This window comes from Scyliorhinus torazame, chromosome 8 (assembly GCF_047496885.1).
Source record: "Scyliorhinus torazame isolate Kashiwa2021f chromosome 8, sScyTor2.1, whole genome shotgun sequence".
Lineage (NCBI taxonomy): Eukaryota > Metazoa > Chordata > Chondrichthyes > Carcharhiniformes > Scyliorhinidae > Scyliorhinus > Scyliorhinus torazame.
In genome coordinates this window covers 254,973,304-254,985,726 of record NC_092714.1, presented here as the reverse complement: position 1 = coordinate 254,985,726, position 12,423 = coordinate 254,973,304, and the positions used below count along the sequence as shown (strand labels likewise).

Below are 12,423 nucleotides of genomic sequence, written 5' to 3'. Positions count from 1 at the left end.
AGAAATTTCTTCACCCAGAGAGTGGTGAATCTGTGGAATTCACTATCACAGAAAGTAGTTGAGGCCAAAATGTTGTGTGATTTCCAGAAGGAATTAGATATAGCTCTTGGGGCTAAAGGGATCAAGGGATATGGGGGGAAGGTAGGATCAGGGTATTGAATTTGATGATCAGCCATGATCATAATGAATGGCCCAGCAGGCTCGAGACCTCCTCCTGATTCTATTTTTTATATTTCTATGTTTCAACCCCTGAAGCAGACATCACCCATGCGAATGTGAATGCTGGTAACATCAGGTCCTGTATCCCAATCCTGACATCTCTCTTTGCTTAGTGGCAGACGTCAGATTGCAAATAGATTCCTCACTTCTCCACTTCGGCATTTGATGCCTTTGCAAGGTGAATGTTTGCCTCTACTCCATGTAATAGGTAACTAACTGATATACATCTCAAATCTAGTTTAAATATCAAAGCGTCTCTTCGGTATAATCCAATGAGTAGTATGAGTTTGACACAATTACAGAATACATGGACATTTTAATATAGCAATTTGAAGCAGCAATAAGTGCAAAAGGAATAATTCTACTTATCACAAGAGCAGGCAGCTTGATAAAATATCAGATCCTGTTCTGATCAATTTTATGACTTGGAAAAGAATAACATTATTTTTTTTTCCATTTTATAGCTTTTCCTTTACATCTGCTGGTTTGGAATCGATCATTTGGGTAAGATGGAGATTTGCAGTGGTTGGAGATTGTCGTATTAAACGGTAGCTGTGTTATTGTCTTTGGACACTTATTATTGGAGCTTTTTTGCAACAGCTCTTGGAAAAAACATTACCAACAAAATTGAGATAATTACCATGATCACTGGCTCCAACTAGGCAGAGTTTCCTCACGTATTTCTCCATGGCATGTAATTCACAGAGTCCACGGTACTCTGCTGCTGGTAATTCATGCTATGCCTGTGCCAAGTTTCTCAATTTCACGGAGCATTGTGGCAATTTGGCACTGCAGGGATTCCATCCATGTGAAATACATGGCCGCAGTGACTTCACAACCGAACCTTAGAGATTGGGGAGGGACTGCAGTGAGGGCCCGACGGAAATAAAGAGCATTGGATTCAGTTCAAAACTGTGACGAGGCTAATTTATTTAAAGGAGCTGGGATTTTTATGGTTCCCCGCGTCAAGCGTTCCTAATTTTACCCATGCCAAGCTAATAGTGCTGAACAGAGGCTAGATGTTGAAAGATGGTAGGATAATTCAGAGGGGAATGTAACCCCTGCCCTTTACTGTTTTTGTGATGCACATCAATAGTCAAGTCAGGGTGGTTTCTGAAAAGGTCACCCATCCATATCTCAGAAGGAGTGCAATGCTCGATGCAAGAAGACCCATAACGGGGCAACAGGTGAAATTATAAATGGTCAATGCAAGATGTAGGGCGACCTGTTGATGTGGCAACGGGGCTTCCTACGCAAGTACCATGGCCATTTCCCATCTCATTTTAAAACGTTATTAGTTGTGCTCAGTGGCAATTTTATTGAATGGGTCCATTGCTATGTAATCAATTAGTCAACATTTAGCAAGACTACTGTTTCCAAGTAGCCTCGCCAGACTGGCTGGGAACCTCATTAGCAGTTTTGTTTTCACACCATAACAGCTTTCTTGGACTCAGGGATGGCAAGAAATAATAAGGCACTGTGAGCTTCCTGTGCACGTTTAGCAAAAGCCAGATGGCTCTTTGTACTTGGGGCTGTTTGATGTGTCACAGGTGCCTTATGTGTGTGTTAGTGGATGGAACTGCTTTAACTGCCAACACCAAAGTACCTTCCTGCAATTATGAACGCACTCTTTGTGAACGTGCTTCTATGCGTCTGAAGCCTGAGGATGTGACCCTGGGAGGAGTCCTGGCAGCAATATTTATTTATTTATTTTTAAAAGACTTATTTTTGACCTTTCCATTAGAACTTTCACATACTTTAGAGGATTAAAGACTTTGCTGCTTCGAAGCTCTGCAGTACATCACTCAACGTTCAAACGACGCCTGATAATCATTCCGTGTGGGAGACTACAGGTAGACGCTAAATGGTTATACATTGTTTTGTAACATGCTGCAATTCATAGTCTTCATTTAAAAAAAAGATATATTCTTTATTCACCTCTCCCCTCTTTTCCCAGTTGCTTCTGTCTTTCATGTTGCAGGCTTCCCTCCCCCAATGCCTTAGTCCCGAGCTGAGAGAGAGCGTACAGATGACCTTCTAGGCTTCCTGCCAAAGCCGCTCTAATCAGTTGCTAGGAGGTGTGCAAGACGGCCCCAAGTTGACTCGTCTCCAAATTATTTTCCTGCCTCCCTCAGGAAAAGCACTGTATCTCCATCCAACACCTCCCCAAAATAACACAAGCAAGATGGTAAACTGACAGTGGGACAAACACAACGGACAGAACTGTGTTTTTTTCCCCCCCTCACATTAAATTCTGCTTCAGCCAAGCAACAATTTCAAATTCATTTCAAGCAATGGATGTTTAGTTCCCTTGAAATGGGGTGAGCATTAGCAGTAACTATTGGGTGCACTGTCCATGACCTTCATTCACTTTGATTTCAAAGTTATTTTCAAGACTACCTTGGCTCAGTGATACCACTTTTACATCTATGAGAAGGTTGTGGGTTTAAACTTAATCCCTGCCGCATGAGTAATTAATATAGGCCACTGGTTTGCAAACTGGAGTCTGCTGACCCTTTGGAGTGTGTGGAGGCCTTCCACAAGGTCTGTCAATGAATGAGTGGTGGTTGGAGATGTCTTGTAACGGTTCGGTAAAGATCATGGGGTGGCACGGTGGCACAGTGGTTGGCACTGCTGTCTCACAGCGCCAGGGACCCAGGTTCAGTTCCGGCCTCGGGTGACTGTCTGTGCAGAGTCTGCACGTTCTCCCTGTGTCTGCATGGGTTTCCTCCAGGTGCTCGTTTTCCTCCCACAGTCCAAAGATGTGCAGCTTAGGTGGATTGGCCATGATAAAATTGCCCCTTAGTGTCCAGGGATGTATAGATTAAGTAGGGTTTTGGGATAGGAGGGGAGAGTGGACCGAGGTGGACCTTTCAGAATGTCGGTGCTGACTCGATGGGCCAAATGGCCTCCTTCTGCATTGTACGGATTCTATGATTCTATGTCGGTCATTAGCAACATGTGTGGAATCCTGTGGGTTAATTCTGATAATCCTGAGCAAATCCGTGACTCCCCATCACTGCCAGGTATGCTGCACTCAATTCCAACTATCACCACACTCATATAGGACTATTGCAAATGCTCACGAACATGCTGCTGATGACTGATGAGATCCTTACCCAGTGCCTGTTCAATGAACCACACTTTCATTTAATGATTAGTACTCAAATTTAGCTGGAATCAGGGAGGAGGGCATCATTTCCAGTCCATTGCAAAGGGGCCCTTCAAAACAATTTAGAACCACTGATCTAGACTGCCACTTCAGTGCAGTACTGAGGGAATGCTGCACTGCTTAACGTCAGGTGAGCCATTAAAACAAAGACCCGCCTGCCCTCACAGATGGATGTAAAACATCCTGTGGTATTATTTTAAAGAAGAACAAGGGCACCCTTTTTAGTGTCTTGACCAATGTTTATCCCTTAATCAACATGAATGAAACAGCTTATCCGCCTGTTTTCACATTGCCCTTTGTAGGAGCATGTTGAGCACAAATCATTGGTTTACGAGACGACCACCAGGAACGAACCGGTTGCCCTATGAGGAAAGGTTGGAGAGGTTAGGTTTGTATCCACAAGAGTTGAGAAGTGTGAGAGGTGACTTGATTGAACCTTTAAGATACTGAGGGGTGGATGTGGAGCAGATGTTTCTTCTCGTGAGAGAATCTAGAAAGGCTCCTAATTCTGTATTCGTACGTATTCCCTATTACAACAGCAATGACGCCTCAAATGCGCTTCATTGGCTGAAATGTGCTTATTAATGCTCAGAGGTAATAAAAATGCAGTTTATTTAATTATTTATTTACAGTTTAATGGTAATAGCTAAATGGTAGCAGGTAAATGTTACAACCAAGTTCCATACTCCATGAGCTGTCAAAAAATAAGACTTCTTTTCACAAAATGTGAGTCAGTCAGTTTTTCCATAGCTTCTGTAGAATTCCTACAGTGCAGAAGGAGGCCATTTTGCCCATCAAGTCTGCACCAATCCCCTGAAAGGGCAACCTACCATGGCCCACTCCCCCGTCTTAACCCCCGTAACCTCATCTAATCTTTGGACACTAAGGGGCAATTCACCTAACCTGCACATCAAGGGCAGCATGGTAGCATAGTGGTTAGCACAATTGCTTCACAGCTCCAGGGTCCCAGGTTCGATTCCGGCTTGGGTCACTGTCTGTGCGGAGTCTGCACATTCTCCCCGTGTGTGCGTGAGTTTCCTCCTGGTGCTCTGGTTTCCTCCCACAGTCCAAAGATGTGCAGGTTAGGTGGATTGGCCATGCTAAATTGCCCTTTGTGTCCAAAATTGCCCTTAGTGTTGGTTGAGTGGGGTTACTGGGTTATGTGGCCTTGGGTAGGGGGCTCTTTCTAAGAGCCTGTGCAGACTCGATGGGCCGAATGGCCTCCTTCTGCACTCCAAATTCTATGATCTATGATCTTTGGGCTGTGGGAGGAAACCCATGCAGACACGGGGAGAAAGTGCAAACTCCACACAGTCACCCGAGGTTAGAATTGAACCCGGGTCCCTGGCGCTGTGAGGCAGCAGTGTTAACCACTGTGCCACCCTGTTGCAAAGATAGTCATGTATTTGAAGGGTAAAAAACAAGTTGGCTCCTGCAATTGCAGTTGAACCATTTTTCCTTTCAAATGGCTCATGATCTGGTGATATTATTGAATAGCGGAGCAAGCTCGAGAAGCCAAATTTTTTTGTATGTTCATGTGTTTTGCCATTTGTTATGATTTTGACAAATCTTGTATTTTAATTGCACTTTCCTGCTCTGTCTCCATATCACAGGCATTGTAATACCGGCAGCAGCCACCGCCTCCCCAGTGGCACTGCCAAGCAATAAAGTGCTGCTGGCCAATTTGATAGACCTGAAGTTCTTGGTGGGCAGGACCTCAGCCCCCCCGGTTCCTTGATCCAGAGGTGGCCTGCTGTTGTCCAGTTAAGTGCCATTTTGGCACTTCCCAGAAAGAGGCGACACTGGGTTCTTGCCAGCTTCAGCCGGTGTGAAAGACCCCAGTTGACTAGCATATGTCCCAGCATATGTGAGTGATGCCGGGAGGGTGGGTCTCTGGGCAAGATCGTGGAGGAGGGACATTTAACTCAGCAGCAAAGGAAGGTTGCAGGCACTCAGTGGCCCTCACTTCCCAACACCTAAACCAAACTCTTGGTTAAGCACTGTATACCTTTGAATGACAGACCACTCTCCATGGGATCTCAGAAGCAACAACCCAGAACTTTGTTTTCAAGATTTCTGTATTGTGAGTCCCTTGCCTGCTGCTGGGTGAATCAATGAGGGGCTGGGGGAGAGAGGGGGTGGCGTGAGGCCCCTCACTGTCCATTAATTATCCATCCTAAGGTATAAATGCATTGGAAGTAGTTAAGAGAAGGTTTAGCAGACTAATACCTGGAATGGGTGGGTTGTCTTATGAAGAAAGGTTGGACAGTCTAGACTTGTATCTGCTGCAGTTTAGAAGAGTAAGACGCAACTTGATGGAAAAACCCACCAAGTGGGTTTTTACGACAATCGACAATGGTTTTAGGGGTCATCGTTACTGGGGCTAGCTCTTTTCTGAATTCAAATTTCGGCAGCTGCTGGGGTTGGGTTTGAACCCATGTTCCCCAAATAAACTAGACCTTGATCGAGTCTGAAATTGCACCTTTTCTGTGTGTGTTCAGTTTAGTCCTGGAATAAGGGGTTGGTTATTTCAGACTGAGGTCAGGAGGAATTTCAACAGGCGGAGAGTTGCGAATCTTTGGAATCCTCCATCCCAGAAGTCTGTGGAAGCTCAGTTTTCGAGTATATTCGGAAGTGAGATCAATAGATGTTTGGGATTTCAGGCAAATCAAGTGATATGGCAGTGTTTTTCAAACTTTTTTTCCGGGGACCCATTTTTACCAACCGACCGACCTACGCGACCCATGCCGGCCGACCTTCGCGACCCACGTCGGCCGACCTTCGCGACCCACTCCGGCCGACCTTCGCGACGCACGCCGGCCGGCCTTCGCGGCCCACGCCAGCCGACCTGCACGACCCACCATTTTCTCTTACCTTGTTTGTTGCTGACAAAAATGGAAGAAATGGTTTTGGGTCCCTTTGGCCACAATGGTCCCTTTGGCCCCCCGAACTTGTAAAAAAAAAGGCTGCGATCGTCTGAAAATAAATGCGGCCGCACTGCGCATGCGAGCCCGATCATCGGTGCGCTTGCACAGTGCGGCCGAATTTTTCAAATCTGGTCGCGGACTTTTTGAAGGCTGCCTGCAGCCAGCATAGTTAAAAACCGGCTGCTACAGCTGTTGCGCGCGGATTTGCACGATCGGGAGCGCCGCAACGGACAGCTCCGCGACCCTCCCGACACCCGCCCATGACCCACCCGCCAGTCCCGCACCCGAGTTTGACAATGCCTGTGATATGGAGACAGAGCAGGAAAGTGCAATTAAAATACAAGATTTGTCAAAATCATAACAAATGGCAGAACACATGAACATACAAAAAAATTTGGCTTCTCGAGCTTGCTCCGCTATTCAATAATATCACAGTTGATCTGTTTGTTTTTTGAATTCCTCATTCCAGTCTATCCCCACCTCCCACTAACCTTTGATTTGCTTGGCTAATAAGAACCTATCAATCTCCCCCTTGGTGGCACGGTAGCACAGTGGTTAGCACTGTGGCTTCACAGCGCCAGGGTCCCAGGTTCGATTCCCCGCTGGGTCACTCTCTGTGCGGAGTCTGCATGTTCTCCTGTGTCTGTGTTGGTTTCCTCTGGGTGCTCCAGTTTCCTCCCACAGTCCAAAGACAGGGGTGCCTGTTAGGTGAATTGAACATTCTGAATTCTCCCTCTGTTTACCCGAACAGGCGCCGGAACGTGGCGACTAGGGGATTGTCACAGTAACTTAATTGCAGTGTTAATGTAAGCCTACTTGTGACAATAAAGATTATTATTATTAAAAACATTCGATGGCCCTGCCTCCAACAACTTCTGAGGCAAAGTTCCAAAGTCGCACAAGCCTGGAGAAAAAGTACCCCTCAGCTCTGTCCGAAAAGGGCAACCGTTAATTTTAAAACTGTGCCTCCCTCGTTCTGGCCTCACCCACAAGAGGAAACATCTTTCCACATCCACCTTGTTAACACCGTTGAGGATCTTCTATACTTCAATCGAGTCACCCCTTACTCTTTTAAACTCCAGTGGAAACAAGCCCAGTCTGTCCAACCTTTCCTCATAAGACAACCCGTTCACTCCAGGTATCAATCCGGCATCCTCTGAATCTTCTCCAACGCATTTACATCCTTCCTTACACAAGGTGATCAAAACTGTACACAATAGAAGACACCTGAAGGACGGGATTTACCGGCTGTCCACGCTGGGGGGAAATTCCGGTCCCACGCTGGCGCACGGGTTTCCTGGCGAAGAGGGGTGCTATCAGCGGGTAATCCCGTTGACAACGGCGGGATCAGTCGGTAGATCCTGCAGGCGGGCAGCTTCCGCCACCGAAAAACACGCGACGGGTTGGACGGTCAATTCCACCTGAGGAATCATAGTCTTGTTCCTATTTTTTATACAAAATGCTTGCACAACCTACTGGATTAACAGCACTCCACACAGTGATGGATGCCTATGTAAACCATTATTCCATACTGAATTTTGCAATGAGAAAAATGGGTCATTTATGTTAAAGTCACTGGGCGGGATTTTCTGCGCAACCCGCTGAATGTTTTGTGGCGGTGCAGGTGACCCGCCATTGGCTGGCGGTGGGATCGCCTAGTGCCGCCATTGTCAAGGTGGTTTTCCATTGAATGTGCTCCTCACTCTGAATGGCGGCAGAATCTGGCCATTGTTTATACATTGAGCAAAGGACGAACCTGGAGCCAGTCTTTTTCTTAATATGGGTTTTATTCGCAAGAGCACAGGCATCATCGCCCCCTTTTCCTCCCCCCAACACTTGTCTAAGCCAGTTCTAATGTACGTAAGAATAATTCCCTAGTCTTTACCCTATTATTAACAGCTGCTCTCACTTACAAACTAAAGCATGCACTTCATTCTAACAGGTTTCCAACATTAACAATTTACACTATCTGTTTCCTCTAAGAACCTGAGTATAGTAAAGACTTTCTTTCAGGCCATATGGCTATCTTAATAGGCCCTACTGTGGAGCCTCCTAATGTGGGAGGATGCAGTGACAGAATCATTGCTAAAGCATTAGCATTCTTTCCCCAACCCAAACTCACAACCACCCCTGCTTACAAAATTATTCTAGTCCACTATAAGGGTCCATCTCTGTGGGTGAGAGAGATGTGGGGGGGGGGGGGGGGGGGGGGGGGGGGGGGGGGGCGTGTGCGGCGGGGTGCGGCAGAGTGCTGGGGGGTGGGGGGGGGGTTGGGGGGGGGCTTTACAAGTAACCTCCAAAATCATGCACTTTAGAGCAGCAGCTGCAATTCCCACCACTACTAGGGTGTAAATTTACTTAAATTTTAAACTTTGCTCTTTATTTTAGCTAGAAATGACCATGAACCACCAAAATCAACGTCAACATTTTGCTTGATATTCCCTGCAGCGAGATAAGTATTCAAGTAAACTCTTCAACCTAGCACACAAAGGTAATTGAAACTATTGCAAATGCAGATAATTGAGCAGCATAACAGAAACTCTTTCAAACCTGCCCCAAAATTTAAAAAAAATATGTCTGTCTTAATATAAGATTATTATATGTGTATCATTATAAATTAAAAAGTAACTGTTTGCAGCATCTTATATAATATTGCTCTTGTGCAAAGAGCGTGACCTTGGTTTGATAAATATTATCCTAGCTACACTCTTGTTACACTCATAACCAATGAAAACTCTGCAGATTATCTTCCGAAGTAGGCTGTTGAAACAGTCCGTATTAGCTCAGCTGAGGGATAGAGATTGGATTGTACAGCAGAGATTTATGCTATTAACCCTTTGAAGCTTCAAAGAAGGGTTGGCTCAGCCTATGAATGGCAGGACAGGATTGGAATAAGTTAATTGAATCAAATCTTGGAAGTAGCCCGACCTTCTCGCACACTGTGTTGGAGTCCTCACAGTTAGCTTTTACTCAGTTTGGAAATGTGCACTATTTAACCCCCACACTTGCTAACAATCACCAGCCCCCCTGCACATGCTCTCCCACCCTCTCCATGTGCCACCCCATCCCACGCATGATCCCCAGCCCCCCGTATGCTCCCCACCCCGTGCATTCCCCCCACCCTGAACGCTCCTCCCACTCCCTTGCTCACACACCACATGCCCCCCTCCACTCCTCTGCATGCCCCCCCCACCTCTCTGCATGCCCTGCACACCTTTCATGTACCCCCAATCCTTTAACATGCCCCCCCCCGCACACCCCCCCACATCCCTCACACACACCCTCCCCCTGCATGTCCCCAACATCCCTCACACACCCACACCCCTGCACGGCCACCCCATCCCTCACCCCCCCTCATCCCCTGCATGCCTCCTCAACCCACTACACATGTCCTCCCATACCAATCACACCCCCTAGCCCTTGAATAACTCCACCCCCCTGCATGCACCCCCTCACCCACCTGAAATCCCCCCTACGCCATGTACACCCCACCCCCCCATGCCCTGCATGTCCCCCTACCTTCCTGCACATCCTCCCACACCACCTGCACACCATCCAGCCCTTGAAAGTACTCCCACCTCTCTGAATGCTCCAATACTCCCCACTTACACCCCCCACCCCTGTACACCCCTGCATGCCCCCCACGCCCCCCTCACACAACAGCCCTCACCTCCCCGCATGCCCCCATCACCCTGCACTCCCCACCACCTGCACACACCCCACCCTCAGCATGTCCCCCACCTTGCTGCACCTACCCAAATCCCCTCTGCACCCCAACCTTGCATCCCCCCCCACCAAAACCACTCACTTCTCACAGACAAATAGTTGCTCCCATGGTCATTAATATCAGGTACTAGGTTCACTTGATTTCAGTTCCAATTAGGTCTCAATTGTGAATTACACTCAATCCTTCTCCATCTTTTAAAACTGGAATCAGCCACCTGCCCCATTTTAAATTATGTGTTGTCGTTTCACTTTCAGATATTATTCATTCGCTATAATGCTTCCAAAACACTTAAGAACTGCCATTCCAATTGCTTTAAATCATACCACTTCTAGGAGGAAACATAGCCATCCAACAACAAAATTGTCTGGAAATAATGGCCTCCATTCTCTAATGAGTGATAATGGTCCCTGAAGTTCCAATTACAACAATCATTCTATGTGAATGACAATAACTCACCAACCTGAGTAATGGGACACGGTGTTAGCATCACCAAGATTCGATGCAGCAACACTAAGGGCAGAAAGAGCGTTACTCTTACCAAACAGTTTACTTTGGCATTGGCATCCTTCTCAGCCCATGGAGTTCTTCCTCCAATGGTTGAAGGATGCATAGTTACATTGTACCAGAATCTGAAGTGGGCTCGGCAGTGGAAGAGAATGGGTCACTTAAAGATTTGATGTTCAACCTACCAGGCAGGAAATTTCTCTTTTCCATTATTACAAGTGTCAACCATGTCCATGCTGAAAAATAGTCTCTTTGGTTGCTATGTGTAGTGACATTGTCAGTCCATTCAATAGGAATATGTTTGCAGCTGTGGAGCATGTAGTGACTAGGGCCATTCCCCTTCCACCATTCGTACCAGAGAATGGTTGCTATGGTACAGTGAGTTGGCAGTTTGCCCATCCAACCCATCGCGAAGAAAATCCGGATCTAAATGTCTTAAAATTGGCAACAGCACAATAGTTTTTGGACTGTGCATATATCACCACCATACAAGGTAGTGAGTCAATCCAAATGCATTCCCAGTGTGAGCATAGCACACTCCTTTTATATCACTGATGTTGATAAAGCCAAACATCCCCACCAACTGTTCAACATCATCCACGGCAAAGAGGAGCAGGAATTCTGGCCACCTGTTTACGGATCTGTAATTTGGAAAATTAAGACAACAGCTTTGGATTATTTCAGAAACTGTTTAATCTTCTTGGCTGGATAACCATCGGAACGCTCACAGGACACAACCGACAGGGACTGCAGCCAAGAACCTCAGATCAAAAAGGGCCTCAGCGAAGGATACGGTCCAGCCTGCTGTGCGTGACCAATGGCGATGATGATAATGAAACCTTTCAATTGTATGTTGCTGAATGCTTGGAAATTTTCTAACTTACTTAACATTTAAAGGAGCTTACATATTATTCCAGATCAGTTGGCAACAAGTGAATAAGTAACTTAAAGAGAAATCAATTGGGGGGGAAAAAAAGTGTTATATTTCAAAGGGTGCACAAAAAATACATAGGCTCTGTAGTTGGAAGTCTTTGATTTACTTTTCTTCAAAGGAGAATGAATGGGCGACTTATTTCAGCATTACCTCTAATTGTTGGTATATCCATCAGTGAGGTGCTAAGCAAACCTTTCACATTTTAACAATTATTGGGATAGGCACATTCACTGCATTGTATAAAGGCCAACCTAGATGAGAAGAAAACAGGGAACATATTTGTCGCAGAATAAAATATTGTGGCAATACACTGATTGATAACTCACTCACTCTGCCCTGTTTGAATTTACAGCAAGGGCGGTACATGGGTCTGTCAGTATCAGGCAATGTGTAATAATTTAGGAAAGTTAGACAAAAATCACATACAAAGAAAGATCATGCCCAAAATTTCATATCCTCATACTTGGGACAAACTCACCTGCGCGATTATGTGATTCAGACATTAATACCAGCGCAAAGTGGCCTTAGTCCACACATTGTTGCAGTTATCATATAAATGCAGTCACAATCTAGAGTCATGGCCTGATGTAAAACAGGACCAAAGTGGATTGGGACTTCTGCACCAAATTTCACTTTAGGTCAGGCTTTAAGTCTTGACTTACACTGCATATTTTCAGTATTGGTGCAAAGCCACAACTGTTCCGCATTAATATTAAACTCTCCAAATCGTTATCTTTCATATTGTTATTTGTTTCAGAATTTTTTGCATATTAAGGTGAAGTATATGTGAAAGTGGAGTCATCCAATGGCTTGAATTTTACAACCTCTTAGGGGTGGGTTGGCAGCTATGGAGGGTGATGGTGGTGGCTGTAAACTTGGGCACCATACCAGTTTACCACCCCACCCACCGCTGTTGTGCTTTGACCCGTGGTTGGGACGG

The 12,423-nt window shown here is 45.9% G+C and overlaps 1 long non-coding RNA gene across 1 annotated transcript; it reads left to right on the top strand.

Annotated features, from left to right (window-relative positions):
* Positions 1-1,979: 1,979 nt before the first annotated feature.
* On the top strand, positions 1,980-12,222 carry LOC140428842 (uncharacterized). Its single transcript, XR_011948924.1, has 3 exons — positions 1,980-2,072; positions 8,707-8,809; positions 11,234-12,222. It is a non-coding gene; the product is annotated as an uncharacterized lncRNA (long non-coding RNA).
* Positions 12,223-12,423: the final 201 nt, after the last annotated feature.